This window comes from Pinus tabuliformis, chromosome 2_2 (genome assembly GCF_031772625.1).
Source record: "Pinus tabuliformis cultivar Carrire ecotype Pingquan chromosome 2_2, CPIR1, whole genome shotgun sequence".
Classification (NCBI taxonomy): Eukaryota; Viridiplantae; Streptophyta; class Pinopsida; order Pinales; family Pinaceae; genus Pinus; species Pinus tabuliformis.
Genome location: NC_142300.1, coordinates 943,314,445 through 943,333,306, shown reverse-complemented (window position 1 = coordinate 943,333,306; position 18,862 = coordinate 943,314,445). Strand labels below are relative to the sequence as shown.

The window sequence follows — 18,862 nt, the reverse complement described above, 5'->3', positions numbered from 1 at the left end:
GAACGACAAGTACTCTAAAGGTGCCAAACACATAGATCTGAAGTATCTTGTTGTGAAAGATGAGGTTCAGAAACAAAGAGTGTCAATCATGCACATCAGGATAGAACTTATGATTGCAGACCCTTTGACGAAAGAGTTACAACCAAGACAATTTAAGGAACATGTTCAAAGAATGGGCCTTGGTTGTATTAATAATAATTGATGTGTGACATTCTGAGTTCTTTTATGTGTTTCTGATATACAATTATGTGTCTCTTGTTTTAATATAGTAGTACGTATTTTATTTAATTTTAAACAAGAAAGAGTCTTATAAAGATATTATGTTTAATCATTATGATATAAGACATTATGTGGACCATTATGCTGTTTTATATAAATTATGAGTATGAATTGATGGTTTGCTGGTATTGTAGTATATGGAAGGAAATGCATTGAATTAATAGTGCACAACCGCCATAACTCTCAGCAATTTATCATAGTATGATGTTCAACACTTAATATTATGAATAGTCGGGTCAAGTGGGAGAATGTAAGAAATCTGCAGTTTCTAAATCTTAATGTGACCCAATTAAAGCATTAAAGCGTTAAAAGAATTAAAGCATTAAAGCATTAAAGCATTAAAGCGTTGAATTGGTATATGATGGACGTACCAGATTTAGTGTTAAAAAATATAAAAAGGATTGGGTCCTCTCTCCCCCTGCCAAGAGTCGATTTCTTCTCCATCAAGAAGCGCATAAAGAAACAGGGCTAGAAAGAGAAACCGAATTCTGAGAAGAAGAGTAGGAGTCAGAAGAAAGTAGATGGCAGCCATTAGATCTTCCGTTGTTAATCAAGGTATGTCATCTTAAACAATAGATCATATTAAGTTTTGTTTGTGAAATATTCGGTATTGATGATCTTTGGGCTGTTAATTTGAATTGTTCATAATTAATCAAGAAAGATTTACAATCTAAACCCACAAATGTTGAAAGATTCTTCCTAATCATTTCTCTTCAAAAATAATATCATCACCATAATGAAAATGACTTAGGACTATATCAATCAGTATCAACCAATATAATTTGCATATCTTTTAACTTATTAATATATAAAATAATATATAAATGGATTCAATAAAAATAAAATAAATTCGTTAAATTTATTTATAATTTATATATTTTAAATTATTGTAAATTTTTATGAATGTAAAGTGATGACTTTGTAGTGTCTAGACTGTTTCAAGTCACATAGCACTGTGCGAGATGATTTGCATCTGTTTTAACTTACTAATATATAAAACAATATATGAATAGATTCAATAAAAGTAGAATAAATTCATTAAAATTAATTTATAACGTGTATATTTTAAATGATTGTAAATTTTTATGAATGTAAAGCGATGACTTTGTAGTGTCTAGATTGTTTAAGTCACATAGCACTGTGCGAGATGCTCTCAATTTTTTCGAATCACGTGTATACCGTTGAGCTTTAAAACGATAAAAACATGAAGAAATATCACAAGCAACCAGGAATTTCGGTAGTTAAAATCTCACCCGTCTCCCCCACCATGAAATCCACAACAATCACATTTAACTTGGACACAAACTTATAATATCACGAGAATTATATTCAAAATTGGAGAAGATCAATCAGTCTCTGTATTAAGGGAGTGATAGTATAAATAAGTGATTGTCGCACACAATCGGTAGATTCAAACTGTCAAGAAACTTAATATCATCCCAATTTCTGTCGTTGGGCTGATAGCTGGTTGTGTTAATACAGAGGCGTAAGTGAGGAGATCGAATAACTGAAAAGGCAACAACATGCCAATATGGATGATTTTCAGGTATGCCGATTGTGCAGATGTTTTGATGATGCTATTTGGCACCTTGGGTTCTATTGCTGACAGATCTCTGGGCGGCGCTGGTGTTGAAAACGTAATTTCAACAGCGGCCTGAGTTGACCCGTGGAGCAGCAATTAATGAACCCAAAACCGCTCAGCAAAACCACCAGAGCATATCGGACCGCCTTCGATCAAAAGTAGTTTCCGTATAATCGAGCCCGATACAACGTAATGCAGCCACGTGGTCCTCTACATACGTCAGCAAGTCCGACATTTCGGACGATAAAGTTCAGCAGCAAAATGCCTCCCGATATTCTTGTCCACCGTCCGATCTGCTCCATCATTCTCCGCCATTCATCAACCAGAGTTGCATACGAGCCTGCATTAAAAGCTTTGCGTGGAGTAAAATTAAGTTTGGTTGACCATACCTTTTTATTAATGCAGTGTCATATGCGTTGGTAAAGTATTTAAGTTCTTTATATACGGCATATATCAACATACACAAAAACATTTTTTTTATATGGCATATATATATTATATATGTTATGTTTTTATGTGGTGTGTTGACCATTTTTTGTAAAACGAACTACGCAGCCAAAAACCAAGAAGAATTATCGCACAGCAGTGCATAAAGAGAACGGGGGAGCGCATATGGTATGGTAATGTCTTTTTTGTTGACCAGTGTGTGAATGATCTTGTATTTTATAAAACGCACAGCAGTGTGAAATAAATAGAACAGAGGTTGAAATGAATTGTGATTTTGTTGCTTTAGCGGAGGGGAAGGAAATTCTTACAGTATAGGTAAGAATTTTTACAGCAGTATGTGTAAATTTTTATTACACCAGTAAAAGTAAAAAGGGGTTTTACAGTAGTAAACCCAGCACAGTAAATTCTCAGGTGGAGACAGTTTTGTTGAATGTATTTTTGGTGAATCCCTCTCAGCAAAGAGGATGAAGTTTGTATCAGGCATTTTTCATTTTAATGAATAGAAATTTCTTTTCTGGTAGTGTAATACTCTGTTCTCAGTTATTTTTTTTAAAGCTTCCCTGTGCACAAAAGATCCTGGAGTGAAGGAAACAGAGCATTGCCTCTGTGTTTAAGTTTTTTTTTGTTTTTGGGATTTTACCAGAAAAATCCCCAACAGTCGTATCAGAGCAGGCTTAGGCTCTTTGAAGGTGTTGAAGAAGCTGAAGGGAGGAGTCTTTTGTTGCAGCAGTAAGTCTTCTCCAGCAAAGGGAAGTCTCAGGCAAAAGATTCAGGTATTCCTCAAAGTTTTCTTTTTGTTACTGCTGAAACAGTCAGTGCTTTAAACACACAGTCAAGAATTTAAAGCATAGTTGAGGATGCAAGGAATGGCTAGCACCAGCACTAGCATGGGTATGTTTAACACCCAGTTCCCACAGTTTAATGGGAAGAACTATGACTACTGGTCAATAACCATGAGAGCTTTATTTATCTCTCAAGATTTATGGGAATTAGTTGAAAATGGGTTTGAAGAACCAGCAGATGAAAATCAATTTAACAACTTAACTCAGGGAGAGAGAGATCTGTTGAAGAGCAATAAGAAGAAGGATGCAAAAGCCATTGTATTGTTGTATCAAGCAGTGGACCAGAGTGTGTTTCCAAGGATAGCAGCAGCTAAGACATGCAATGAAGCATGGCAAACTCTCAAGACAACCTATCAAGGCATGGAGAGAGTGAAGACAACAAAACTACAATTGCTGAGGAAGGATTTTGAGAATCTGAACATGAAGGAGTCAGACAACATTGACTCATTCTTCACACATGTGATTGGTCTGATCACATAGATGAGGAATCATAGAGAAACCATTGAAGAAAGGAGGATTGTGGAGAAAATATTGAGGGTCTTACCCTCAAAGTTTGATGCGATTGTCACCACCATTGAAGAGACAAAGGATCTCTCAAACTTTTCAGTTGATGAGCTACATGCATCACTGATAACACATGAGCAGATGTTGAGTAGGAATGAAAACTCATCTCTAGAGCAAGCCTTCAAGACCCAGATGTCTTTTGGAAGAGGAAGAGGTTAAGGCAGAGGAAACAAGAGAGGAAGAGGCAGAAGCCAGAATAGAGGTGGAAGGAACAGCCCAGCAAATGCTCAAGGAAGAGGCAGCAATCCAAATCAGAACCAAGGCCAAGGCAGCAGCCAACAAAGAGGACAACATCATGCTCAAGGACAAAGGTATGAAAAATCCAATGTCCAATGCTATTATTGTAAAAAATATGGGCACTATGCAAGTGAATGTAGGAAGAAGCAACATGATATGAGTAATAGATCAAATGCAAATGTCACTAGAGAAAATAGCAGTCAAGATAATGTGTTGTTAGCTTGTAACATGGCTGAAACAAACAGTGAAGACATATGGTTTTTAGACTCAGGTTGCAGCAACCATATGACAGGAAACATAGCCCTCTTTTCTGCCCTAGATAAAAATATGAAATCAGAAGTCACACTAGGAACTGATAGCAAAATTTCTGTTATGGGAAAAAGAGAGGTAAAAATATTTACAAAGCAAGGAGAAAGGAAAACCATAGCAGATGTCTACTATGTCCCTGGAATGAGATGTAACCTCTTCAGTATTGGACAACTTGTTCAAAAGGGTTACAATGTTTTCTTTGAAAATGATGTATGCACCATCATGGATATAGCACCCAGCAAACAATGCATTGCTGAAGTGAAGATGACAAGGAACAGGATGTTCCCTCTTAGAATAAGGGCATATTTGAAAAACAAAGGAGAAATTGCAGCAGTCACCCAAGAGGCTTTCCAAAGCGTGCCAAAGGATGAAAATTGGTTGTGGCACTTGAGATTTGGACATCTCAATTTTGGAGGTCTAAACTTGTTAAGCAGAAAAGGAATGGTAAGAGGATTACCATTGATAGAGAAACCGAACAGCCTATGTGAAGGTTGCATTTTGGGAAAACAACATAGAGAAAGTTTTCCATCAGGTAAGAGCATAAGGGCAAAGGCACCCTTAGAGATCATCCACTCAGATTTATGTGGACCGATGCAAGCTCCATCATTAGCAGGCAACCAATATTTCCTAACATTCATTGATGACTTTACAAGAAAGACTTGGGCTTATTTCCTTAAAAACAAGAGTGAAGTGTTTGAAAAATTTAGAAATTTCAAAGCACTTGTGGAGAACCAAAGCGGGCTGCATATAAAAGTTTTGAGAACTGACAGAGGAGGTGAGTATATCTCCAAGGAATTCATACGATTTTGTAGAGAAAATGGAATCCACAAACAGTTTACAGCTAGGTACACCCCACAGCAAAATGGAGTTGCTGAAAGGAAGAATAGGACCATCATGGATATGGCGAGGAGCATGATGAAGGCAAAGCATTTGCCAAATGATTATTGGGCTGAAGTTGTAAATTGTGCAGTTTACATTTTGAACAGGTGTCCTACAAAAGCAGTGTTGAACAAAGTGCTGGAAGAAGCATGGAGTGGGAGAAAGCAAGGAGTCACCCACATGAGAGTTTTTGGATGTGTGGCCTATGCACACATACCAGATCAGCTAAGGAGGAAGTTGGACAGCAAAGGGGAGAAATGTATTTTCATTGGATACAGTGAGGAATCAAAAGCTTACAGGTTGTATATCCCATCTACCAAGAAGTTTTTTGTTAGCAGAGATGTTCAATTCATTGAGGAGGAAGCTTGGGATGGAAGCATAGAGAAAACAGTCAATGTTAAAAACTGTTTGTCTCATGATGAAGATGATGAGGAGGTGGCTGAAATGCATCCCCAAACAGCAGCGCCAACACAAGGACAGCAAGGGACACCATTGAGGATAAATGAAAGTGCTTTTCCAAGCACACCACAAGGAGGAAATTCAAGTGCATCTTCAAGCACTTGCACACCAAATGAAAGAGGTAAGAAATTTAGAAATCTAAGTGATATTTATGATGAAGGAATGAATTCCTTATTTGCCTTGTATTGTCATGTTGATGATCCTATTCATTTCAAAGATGCAATCAAAGATAAGAAATGGATAGAAGCTATGGATGAGGAGATGAATGCCATAGAGAGAAACAAAACATGGGATTTGGTTGAGCTACCAAAAGGTAAAGAAGTCATTGGAGTTAAATGGGTTTACAAGACCAAGAGCAATGCTCAAGGCAAGATAGAAAGACACAAGGCAAGGCTGGTTGTCAAAGGATACAAGCAGCAGTATGGGAGAGATTATGAGGAGACTTTCGCACCGGTTGCAAGAATGGAAACCGTGAGAGCAGTGCTGTCCATAGCAGCTCAAAACAAGTGGAAAGTTTACCAAATGGACGTGAAGTCAACATTCCTAAACGGAGTGTTAATGGAAGAGGTTTACATTGAACAACCTCTAGGCTATGAGAAGAAAGGTGAAGAGCACAAAGTGTGCAAAATGAAGAAAGCTCTTTATGGGCTGAAGCAAGCGCCAAGAGCATGGTACAGCAGGATAGATTCTTATCTATTGGATAATGAATTTGACAAATGTGAGGGAGAACCCACAGTCTACATCAAAGAAAAAGATCGTAAAATTTTAATTGTTGTCTTATATGTTGATGATATTATTTTCACAGGTAATGATGATCAGCTTATTGAGAATTTCAAATCAGTCATGAAGGAAGAATTTGAAATTACTGACATGGGTTTCTTGAGATACTTCTTAGGCATAGAAGTAGATCAAAATGAAAAAGGAATTTTTATCTCACAAGCTAGATATGTAAATCAAGTATTGGGCAGATTTAACATGCAAGAATGCAAGGCAGCGATCACTCCCACAGTAATGGGATTAAAACTCAGCAGAGAGGACAGCAGCAAGGATTTTGATCCTAGTTTGTACAAGAGTATTGTTGGCAGCCTTATGTATTTAACAGCAACTAGGCCTGACATTATGTTTGCTGTTAGTTTAATTTCCAGATTCATGGAGAGGCCAAAGGAGGCACATTGGTAGGCAGCAAAAAGAATTTTAAGGTATGTCAAAGGTACCAAAATGTTTGGCATATTATATAGTGTCTCAGAAAGTTCAGATTTGGTTGGATACACTAATAGTGATTGGGCTGGAAGTGTAGATGATCGGAAAAGCACTTCCGGTTATGTTTTTCATATGGGTTCAGGAGCCATTTCATGGGCTTCTAAGAAGCAGTCCATTGTAGCATTGTCTACAGCAGAGGCTGAATATGTGGCAGCTACAGCAGCAGCATGTCAAGCAGTTTGGATAAGAAGAATGTTGAGGAGCTTAGGCCAAGAGCAGGCAAAAGCGACAGTGATTTTTTGTGACAATAGCTCAGCTATTGCATTGTCAAAGAATTTAGTGTTTCATAAGAGAACGAAACACATTGATACAAGGTTTCACTACATCAGAGAATTGGTGAACAATGGAGAAATTGTCCTAGAACATTGCAGGACTCAAGAACAGGTAGCAGACATTTTGACAAAGCCATTGGATCAGAAAAGCTTTGAATTTTTGAGAAAGTGTTTGGGTATGACTAAATGCCCAGCAGTTGAAATTAAAGGGGAGTGTTGAAAACGTAATTTCAACAGCGGCCTGAGTTGACCCGTGGAGCAGCAATTAATGAACCCAAAACCGCTCAGCAAAACCACCAGAGCATATCAGACCGCCTTCGATCAAAAGTAGTTTCCGTATAATCGAACCCGATACAACGTAATGCAGCCACGTGGTCCTCTACATACATCAGCAAGTCTGACATTTCGGACGATAAAGTTCAGCAGCAAAAGGCCTCCCGATATTCTTGTCCACCGTCCGATCTGCTCCATCATTCTCCGCCGTTCATCAACCAGAGTTGCATACGAGCCTGCATTAAAAGCTTTGCGTGGAGTAAAATTAAGTTTGGTTGACCATACCTTTTTATTAATGCAGTGTCATATGCGTTGGTAAAGTATTTAAGTTCTTTATATACGCCATATATTAACATACACAAAAACATTTTTTTTATATGGCATATATATATTATATATGTTATGTTTTTATGTGGTGTGTTGACCATTTTTTGTAAAACGAACCACGCAACCAAAAACCAAGAAGAATTATCGCACAGTAGTGCATAAAGAGAACGGGGGAGCGCATATGGTATGGTAATGTCTTTTTTGTTGACCAGTGTGTGAATGATCTTGTATTTTATAAAACGCACAACAGTGCGAAATAAATAGAACAGAGGTTGAAATGAATTGTGATTTTGTTGCTTTAGCGGAGGGGAAGGAAATTCTTACAGTATAGGTAAGAATTTTTACAGTAGTATGTGTAAATTTTTATTACACCAGTAAAAGTAAAAAGGGGTTTTACAGCAGTAAACCCAACACAGTAAATTCTCAGGTGGAGTTAGTTTTGTTGAATGTATTTTTGGTGAATCCCTCACAGCAAAGGGGATGAAGTTTGTATCAGGCATTTTTCATTTTAATGAATAGAAATTCCTTTTCTGGTGGTGTAATACTCTGTTCTCAGTTATTTCTTTTAAAGCTTCCCTGTGCACAAAAGATCCTGGAGTGAAGGAAACAGACCATTGCCTCTGTATTTAAGTTTTTTTTTGTTTTTGGGATTTTACCAGAAAAATCCCCAACAGCTAGCGTCTTGATCATCCTGAGCCGACTAATAAATAGTCTCGGATCTGATTCTTCGGATCTGGACCATGGTGATTTCGTGAATTCAATCAACAAGGTAAAACCTTTGCAGAAATTTTAATTCTGAGTTTTTTATTGTTAATTTTGTTAATTTATTTCTGAGTTTTATATTATCAGTTCAGTTCATTGATACTATGTCGTATTGATGCAGCAAATAGTGCCCTTTCTGTATCTGGCAACTGGGGTATGGATTGCAACATTTCTAGGTACTTTCAAGCTATTTACTTTGTTTATTCTTTAATGATATGATGTATAGGAGGGTTTAATGCTGAGCAATTTATTGAACATTTTTCAGAGGGTTTCTGCTGGACAAGGACAGGAGAAAGACAAGCGTCTCTGCTGCGCAAAATTTACTTGAGAGCTGTTCTCAGACAGGACATTGCATTTTACGATACCAGCCGCACACATATTGCTGAGGTCGTCAACAATGTTTACAACGACACCCTCGTCATATAGGATGCCCTCAGTGAAAAGGTCTGACTCCTGCTGCATCCATATTTTAGTTGTTTAAGTTGTAACAAATAGATAAATTTATTTATTTTTATAAGATAATTAAGTGGCGGGTATAATGGGATGTTAGGGTTTTCAGTTTTTATAGAATTTTAAATTTTATTGGGAATATCTTTTGGACATTGCCAATTGTGATAGTGGTTTTAGTTGCAATTGATGATAAATTTGTTTATTTTTTTTGGTATAATTGAGTGGTTAGTATAAAAAAAGTTTATTGTTTTTATACTTTTAAATTTTATTAGTAACCTCTTTTGAGTATTATGCAAATTTTATTGAAGACATTTGTTTGCGCATTAAACAATGCCATTTTAATGTCACACGGATCAAGGATCAGATTGCTCTCCCAAATTTATATGAAATAATTGAGTGACTGGTATAATAAGATGTCGTAGTTTTTATGTAGTTTCCAGTTTTATTCGAGACATCTTTGTGCATCTTGATAAGTATCAAGAAATAAGCGCCCACACTAATAAAATATAAATATTAGCTATTGCTATAAGAGTTGGCTAGTTACGATTGTAAAATATAAAAATATTTCACAATTTTGTTGCGAAGGGGTTGCAGTCACAAACCATACATTTGAGAATTTTGCAATGAAGGGTTTACAGTCACAAATCATTGATCTCTCAGGATAGGCTATTCCGTTTTAGAAAGTATCTTAGCTGAGATAGTGTTCATAGATAGTTATAGGTGGGTGGATTCTAATATATGTCTTTTGGGAGGGTTTTCAGGTTCCGAATTTCATCATGAATTTGTCAAATTTCATTGCCTACTATGCGGCCAGTTTATATTTGTCATGGAAATTGGCGTTGGTGACACTACCCCTAGCAAGTTTACTAATCGTAGCAGGACTTCTTTACGGTCAAACGTTGATAAGGATAGCGAAAAAGATGCACACAGAGTATAGTCGGTGTAATATAATTGCGGAGCAAGCCGTTTCTTCTATTCGAACAGTCTATTCTTTTGTTGGAGAAACGAAGGCTATGGCACATTTTTCATCTGCACTTGAAGCAACAGTGAAACTAGGGCTTAAACAAGGGCTGGCAAAGGGGATTGCCATAGGTGGTAATGGATCAGTGAGTTTTGTCTTGTGGGCATTCATTTCATGGTATGGGAGCAAGTTGGTGATGAATCACGATGTGAGTGGTGGGAAGATTTTTGGTGTTGGCTACTGCATAATTCTCGGTGGACTGTAAGTCTTAATACATTTACTCATATTTCTTTAGTTATTGTAATTCTATTTGCTCCTCATTTATTCCTTACCTGAAAACATAACAATTGTTCTCAAACTGAGGTCTCTGGCTAGCGGGCTCCCAAATCTCAAGTACTTTTCCGAGGCAGGTGTTGCTGCTATTCGTATATTTAAGATGATTGACAGAGTACCAGAGATAGATTCAGAGGATATGAAAGGAAAAGTACTGGAAAAGGTCTCTGGGGATATTGAATTTCGGAACGTTCAATTTGCATATCCATCCAGACCTGATAGCATGATATTTCAAAATTTTTGTCTAACTATTTCTGAACGGGAAACAGTGGCTTTAGTGGGTGGCAGTGGATCTAGAAAATCGACAGCCATTTCATTATTAGAACGGTTCTACGACCCACTTAAAGGAGAGGTTCTTCTGGATGGAGAGAATATCAAAGGCCTGCAACTGAAATGGCTGCGTAGCCAAATTGGTCTCGTTAGTCAAGAACCCGCTCTGTTCGCCACTTCCATTTGAGAAAATATTTTGTTTGGAAAGGATGATGCAACTATGGATGAAGTCATTCATGCTGCAAAGGCTTCCAATGCCCACAATTTCATTAGCCAACTCCCAAAAGGCTATGACACACAGGTGCTCTTTCAGAAATTTTAGAAACACAATTCAAAGGAATAGTTATATTTTGTTACCGAAAAATAGTTTAATTTAAGTGGATTGTAGAATTTTGGAATATTCTGGAATTTCATTAATCAGAATGGATTGAAGTGCTAAGTTAATTTTTTTGTATATTCCAAAAATCTACAAATCTGGAATAAAGATAAGGATGCCCTAAATTTCATTTTCTGATCTTTCCTAATACAGGTAGGAGAAAGTGGAGTGCAAATGTCAGGAGGGCAAAAGCAGAGAATAGCCATAGCTAGAGCTATGCTGAAAAACCCCTCCATTTTGCTTTTGGATGAGGCTACCAGTGCCCTAGACGCAGAATCAGAGAGGATTGTTCAGGACGCTCTTGGTACAGCGTCTATTGGGCGCACTACGGTGGTTGTGGCTCATCGTCTTTCCACTGTTCAGGGAGCTCATAAGATTGCGGTAATGCAAAAAGGTGAAGTCGTTGAATTTGGTGCACACCATGAACTGATTTGTAAACCAGATGGGGCATATACAGCGTTATTGCAACTACAGCAGAAGGCACCGTCCCATGATACTAACGGTGCATCAAACTCTTCAATGTCATCAGAAATAACCAAATCCCCAGCTACTTCAAGCAGATCACCAGCTACTTCAAATCAATTTGATAATTGCATATCCGACATGGAACAAGAAGAAGATCTAAGAGTTAAGGGAGAGTCCAGAGCTTCATTTCACAGGTTGCTTGCATTGAATGCTTCAGAATGGAAGCAAACTGTCATGGGCTGTGTAGGAGCGTTTGGATATGCAGCAACTCAAATAGCTTATTCCGTCACTGTGGCCAGTTTGATTTCTGCGCTCTTTCTCAAAGACAAGGACGAGATCAAATCTAAAGTAAAAATTTATTGTGTTCTTTTTATAGCCCTGGCAGTGCATGTTTTTGTAGTGAATTTGGTTCAACATTATAAGTTTGCAGTGGTGGGAGAGTTTCTAGCAAAAATGATTCGCCAAAGAATGCTATCCAAAATTCTTACATTCGAAGTTGGCTGGTTCGATCTAGACCAAAATTCCAGTGGAGCTGTTTGCTCAAAGCTGGCCAAGGAAGCTAATGTGGTAAATATCTAATTTCCATTAGATTTGTTTTCAACATTTTTATCTATCTCCAACAAATCTAGTACTTGTCAATCATTTAACATTGCGAAAGGCCTATTTGTATGCAGGTAAGATCCTTGGTAGGGGATCGTGTTTCTCTTCTAGTGGAGTGTCTCTCTGGTGTAATTATAACTGTGACTCTTGGTATGGTGGTAGCCTGGAGACTTGCAATTGTCTTGATCGCTATTCAGCCACTGATGGTGCTTTGTTTCTACACAAGAAACGTCCTCCTTAAAAGTGTTTTGGGTAAGGCAATTAAAGCGCAGAATCAAGGCAGCCAAGCAGCCTTTGAATGTGTCTCGCATCATAAAACCATAGCAGCCTTTTGCTCTCAACAGAAAATTATTAACATTTTTGACACCACACAAGCAGGCCCACGCAGAGAGATGAATAAGCAGTCATGGTATGCAGGATTGGCCCTAGGAACTTCTAAGTTTCTGGAAATATGCTATTGGCCTTTCGAGTTTTGGTATGGAGGAAGGCTTATGGCCCAGAGGGTTATCAATTTCCATGGTTTTTTGCTGAACCATTTTATTTTTGGAAGATTAGGTCAAATGATAGCTGATGCTGGAAGTATGACTTCGGACCTGGCCAAGGGTTCTGATGCGGTCACGTCTGTGTTTGGAATTCTGGATAGAAAGAGCCTTATAAACCTAGATGACCATGATGGGGTTAACCCTCAGAAAGTCCAGGGCACTATAGAGCTGAAAAATGTGGACTTTTCTTATCCAGTGCGGCCAAATGCCATTATCTTGAGAAACTTTTTTCTGAAAAATCAATGCAGGGAGCAGCATCGCACTAGTTGGAAAGAGTGGGTGTGGTAAGTCCACCATCATTGGACTGATAGAAAGATTCTACGATCCACTGAAAGGGACGGTACTGGTTGATGGGCGAGATATCAGGAGCTTCAATCTGCGGTGTTTAAGAGAACACATAGCTCTTGTAGGGCAGGAGCCGACTTTGTTTGCAGGGAGCATCAGAGAGAACATTTCATATGGTAAAGAGAACGCAACTGAGGCAGAGATCATAGATGCTGCCAAGGCTACAAATGCCCATGAATTCATTTCGTAAGTTGGCTTACCTAAACTCGTTAACTATAATTTCACTTGTAAACTTTTCTCTTTAAGTGTTATTAATGAATGGTGTGAATTGTGAATATATACTGCAGGTGCTTGAAGGATGGATATGAAACCAACCCAGGGAACAGGGGAACGCAGTTGTCTGGGGGGCAGAAACAAAGAATTGCGATAGCAAGGGCAATTATAAAGAATCCAAGCATCTTGCTTTTGGACGAGGCAACCAGTGCATTGGATGCTCATTCGAAGGTGGTGGTTCAGGAGGCATTAGATCGAGTTACGGTGGGACGAACAACTGTAATTGTAGCTCATCGATTGGCCTCAATTCGGAATGCAAAGTGCATAGCAGTTATTGAGAAAGGGAGCGTTGTCGAGCAGGGAAGTCACACCCATCTCATGACCAAAGGTGAAGGCGGTGCATATTTTGGTCTTGTTAAGCTGCAGCAACAGCACTAGGCAATCATATTCAAATTCTAAGAAACCTATGTTCTGACCATGAAATGTTAGGCAACGGGTTGAGGTCTATTCTGTTGGGGATTTTTCTGGTAAAATCCGAAAAACAAACAAAACTAAACACACAGAGGCAATGCTCTGTTTCTCTGCCTCAGGATCTTTTTGCACAGGGAAGCTTTTAATAAAAATTCTCAGAACAGAGTATTACACAGCCATAAAAATCCTTGTATTCATTAAAATATAAAATGCCTGAAACAACATTCATCCTCTTTCACTCAGAGGGATTTACCAAAAATACATTCAGCCAACTCTGATACATATTCATCCTCTTTGCTGAGAGGGATTCACCAAAATTACTTTCAGCAAAAACTCTGTCTTCCTCCTGAGAATTTACACTGTGCTGGGTTTACTGCTGTAAAACCCCTTTTTACTTTACTGGTGTAAAACTATTTTTACACATACTGCTGTAAAACAAATTTTTTCATATGCAGTAAACTTTTGCATTACATTCACAATTTCAAAAATACCTGTGCGCTCTTTTCTTTTGCATTTCAATGCAAATCCAATACATAAAAAAACTTACTTAAAACACACGTGCTCCTCCCTGTTTTTATATATCTATATGCACTGCTCTGCAAAAATTAATTCATTGCTTCATAAAAGAAATTTCATGCTGCTCCCTGCTCTTTCGCTGCTGCCCCTATCTGTCTTCCATGTGCAACCACACAACAACTCAACGCACATTCTTCGTTTGGCTCATTATATCAAAAATGAACACACACTCAAAACATATACAAAAGGATTTTTTAAATATTACGTTGACCTGCCCATACCTCCGATATAATTAAGATTTAATGTTTTACCAAAAGTTTACGAGCCTCATAACTATGCATTGAATGTTTTACGGCGGTCAACCAAACTTCAAATCCACGCAAAACTTTTAATGTTGGTTCGTATGCAGGTTTGAACAATCAACGGCGGAGAACGATGGAGAAGATCGAACGACGGACGGAGATATCGGGAGGCCTTACATGACTGATTATTACGTCCCGAGATGTCAGAGATGATGACGTATGGGGAGAGCCACACGTCAACACTAAATTGTATCGGGCTCTTGTGTACGAAAACCACTTTCTGCTGGAAGGCGGTCCGATATGCATCAAGGTGGTTTGCTGGTTTGGCTCCGGCGGTTTTGGGTGCAGCGTGCTGACTGAGTTGCTCTCCACGTCCACCTGCAGTTGGAATTAATATTCCAACACTCCCCTTTAATTTCAACTGCTGGGCATTCAAACATACCCGAACACTTCCTCACATAGAGGGATTCACCAACACTGCTGTTACAAAGACATCTTCCTCACATAGAGGGATTCACCAGCACTGCTTCACTTGCAGTTCCACAAACAATCAAAGTTGTCTTCCTCTTAACAGAGGGATTCACCTGAGACTGTGCTGAAGAGCACCTTCCTCTTGACAGAGGGATTCACCACACTATGCTGAAAAGCATCTTCCTCTTGACAGAGGGATTCACCACACTATGCTGAAAAGCATCTTCCTCTTGACAAAGGGATTCACCATGACACTGTGCTGAAAAGCACCATCCTCTTTAACAGAGGGTTTCACCAAGTGACTGTGCTGAAAAGCACCTTCCTCTTTAACAGAGGGATTCACCAAGAACTTCACTTCCTCTCACGGAGGGATTACAAACAGACACTGCTTTAGATGCAGTTCCAAAACAAAACATTCATTGCACTGTTGTGCATACCCATTACATTGTTCTTTTATGCTGCTGCATATTCTCTACTGCACTGTTGTGCCATCTTCTTTGCTGCGTCTACCCCACACTACTGTGTCTGCTCCACGCTACTGCGTCTACACCTGCATTGCTGTGCATTTCACTACTTGTTATTGTGTTGCTGCACTTCACTTACATTTCTTTACAAACTCTGCATTGCTATGCGTTAATAAAAAAAATTTTACATATGCGTTGCTGCGCCTTCCCTTTCTCACATTCACACTGCTGTGTGAGAATTCTTCACTTGTGCACTTATGCGTGCTTCCCTTCTTCACAATGGGAAAACTTTTCTTCACGCTGCTGCACCTCTTTTGCTCTGGTTTCATTTTCTTCGCACTGTTGTGCTTCTCCTTCTTGCCATCACGTTGCTGCCTTTTTCTTATGCATTGTTGTCCATACCCATAACCATAGACTCTGTCTCCTCTGGGTTTTTACTCGCTGCTGCGTTGCCTCTACAATTTGCACTGCTGTGTGTATTTCATTTCATCACACTGTTGTGCCCATACACTAACTCTTTACTCTGCATTACTTGCATATAAAAAGAAATCATCCTCACGCTGCTGCGCTTCATTCTCCACACAAAAAAAAATTAACACGGGCTGCCCCTGTTCCTTTTTACACCCTTGCTTCACACAATCTTCGTCTTCATTTTTTTATTTACACAATGCACTGCTGTGCATATATTGGATTTCGGTTCAATGAACAACACACTCACTGCACTTTCATTTACTGCTGTAAAGAAAAATTTCTTTTACGTGTGCTGCTGCCCATTACATTTCGTTTCATCAACAACAAAAAAAACTTCATGCTGCTGCATTTTTCATATTCACATTGCTGTGTGAAAAATTTCATTGCATTCTCAAACACTGGGCATTTACGCTCTGCTGCGTTTTGCCCTCTTCTCATTTTCTTCTCCGCACTTCTGTGCATATTGCATTGCATATGTGATAAAAAAACATTTTTCAACACTGCTGCATATTACATTTCAGAGGGATTAACAACAAAAAAAATTCATTTGCGCTCTGCTGCGCTGCAATACATCCTCCACGCAATCTCCATGCCCTGCAGACTTTTTTCTCTGCTTTTATGGCAGATTTAATTCCATATCTCTCCCCTATAAGAAAATCTTCATCAAAGAATGATTGTTAAAACAGTTCAGCAATAATGATCAATAATTACAGGCTCCCCCTTAATTGTATGCATCATCTTCTTTCAGCAAAGTTTTCTCAAAAGAAACTTAGATCAACTAGGGAGCTCAAGGGGCTTTCAGACTGTATTTTCTTCTTTCTCCATACTTGTGTAACTTTCTTCTTTTGCATGGGTCTAGCTTGCATAGGAGCCCATCTTAAGTTACAGTCACGTGCCATATGCCCAATGTTATGACACTTGAAACATTCTACATTGTTCATGAATAAGAATTCATGATTTCTTCTTGTAAAATTGTTTCTTGGAGATTGTCGGAGACTATAACATCTATCTCTATGAAATGCTCTACAGTCTTTTGCCATATGACCAAAGTTTGAACAAGAGTAACAATAACCATAAAATGAACTTTGGTACCTGGGAGATGGAGGTTTCCTTGATGTACTTCTGAAGCCTTGCTGCCTTGAGATTCTTTGATGATAACCATTGCATCTTGCCTCTTTGACATCAGCTACATTTCTTCTTGGAGCTGGTTTTCTGCTTGGAGTAGGATTTCTTCTATTGTAGCCTTCATTTTTCTCCTTGCCTTTGCTGAAACTAGGAGCATCACAATTTCTTTCTGGCTTCTTCACATCTCCTTTGCTTAAATCATTTTCATTCTTGTTTGAGGGTTCACCTACATACCCAAGTCCTGATTTATCAGATGGGGATCTGTGATAGCTGAGCATGTCATCCAAGGCTTGAGAGCTCTTCATGATTTTGTTCATCCCTTCAACCTTTTTCTTGAGGAGAACAATCTCTTCTTCCAATCTTTCACACTCATTATTCTTCTTTGCAAGTTGTTCCTCAGTTTCTTCCTTGCTACGAGTAGCTTCAGCTGCTACTATTTTGAGGGAGATAATATCTGACTTCATTTTGGAGATTTCTGCTTGACTGCTCTCCATTTTCTTTTCAGCTCCTTGTGCCTGCTTCCTGGCTTCTTGTAGTTCAGACTTAAGGGAGGAGACCTCTACCTTGTACTGTCCAATCTCTTCTACAAGCTTGTTCACTCTCTTGTGCCTTTGTTCAAGTTGACTTGACAAGGCATCTTCCTGCTTCTTTGCTTCATTCAGCTGATTTGTCATGGATATGACTTCTTCATGATGTTTCCTCTTGCATTGATCAAGCTCCTTCTTAAGCTTGACGAGCTCTTCATCCCTTTCTTTTACTTGAAGCTTGATGAGGTCAACATTCTCATTTTCAGCTTCTATGATGGGTTCAGAATTTTCTTCTTCACTGATGGTCATGGTCAGTGCTCCCTTTGCATGAAGGTCATGAAGTCTGTCCCATATATCCTTTGCTGATGAATATTTTCCTAGATTCTTCTTCACAGAATCAGGCAGTCCATCCAAGATTATTTTTGTTGCTTGTGCATTATACTCCTTGGATTCTTTATCCTTCTTGCTATCATCAATCACTGATTCCCAGATTTCAATCCCTTGAGACTGTAAGACAGCCCTCATTTTTATTTCCCACATATCAAAATTTCCATTAAACTTTGAAGCCTCAAATAGAATGCTTTCAAGTAGATTGTCTTCTATTTTAGTAGAAGAGGGAGACACATTTTTAAGAGGTTTGGAGACCTTTTTCCTTGACCTTGCCATTCTTAACTATACTCCAAAATACTTGACTGTGTTTTTAAAATGACTCACTGTTTCTTCAACAGCAACACAGAAAATTAATCTGAGAAATACCTGAATCCTTTTGCTGAGTCTTCACACTGCTGGAGAAGCTTTCTCTGCTGCTGCAACAAGAGTCTTTCCTTCAGCTTCTTTGACACTTTTAAAGAGCCTGAACCAGCTCTGTCACCATCAAAGAGCCTGGACCAGCTCTGATACCACTGTTGGGGATTTTTCTGGTAAAATCCCAAAAACAAACAAAACTAAACACACAGAGGCAATGCTCTGTTTCTCTCCCTCAGGATCTTTTTGCACAGGGAAGCTTTTAATAAAAATTCTCAGAACAGAGTATTACACAGCCATAAAAATCCTTGTATTCATTAAAATATAAAATGCCTGAAACAACATTCATCCTCTTTCACTCAGAGGGATTTACCAAAAATACATTCAGCCAACTCTGATACATATTCATCCTCTTTGCTGAGAGGGATTCACCAAAATTACTTTCAGCAAAAACTCTGTCTTCCTCCTGAGAATTTACTGTGCTGGGTTTACTGCTGTAAAACCCCTTTTTACTTTACTGGTGTAAAACTATTTTTACACATACTGCTGTAAAACAAATTTTTACATATGCAGTAAACTTTTACATTACATTCACAATTTCAAAAATACCTGTGCGCTCTTTTCTTTTGCATTTCAATGCAAATCCAATACATAAAAAAACTTACTTAAAACACATGCGCTCCTCCCTGTTTTTATATATCTATATGCACTGCTCTGCAAAAAT

At 38.5% G+C, this 18,862-nt stretch overlaps 1 pseudogene across 1 annotated transcript; it reads left to right on the top strand.

Annotated features, from left to right (window-relative positions):
* The first annotated feature begins 800 nt into the window (after positions 1–800).
* On the top strand, positions 801–13,546 carry LOC149196288 (putative multidrug resistance protein; annotated as a pseudogene). Its single transcript, XR_016255141.1, has 10 exons — positions 801–834; positions 1,795–1,905; positions 8,405–8,499; positions 8,614–8,668; positions 8,758–8,936; positions 9,704–10,164; positions 10,267–10,807; positions 11,036–11,914; positions 12,022–13,020; positions 13,122–13,546. The product of XR_016255141.1 is annotated as a putative multidrug resistance protein (transcript).
* Positions 13,547–18,862: the final 5,316 nt, after the last annotated feature.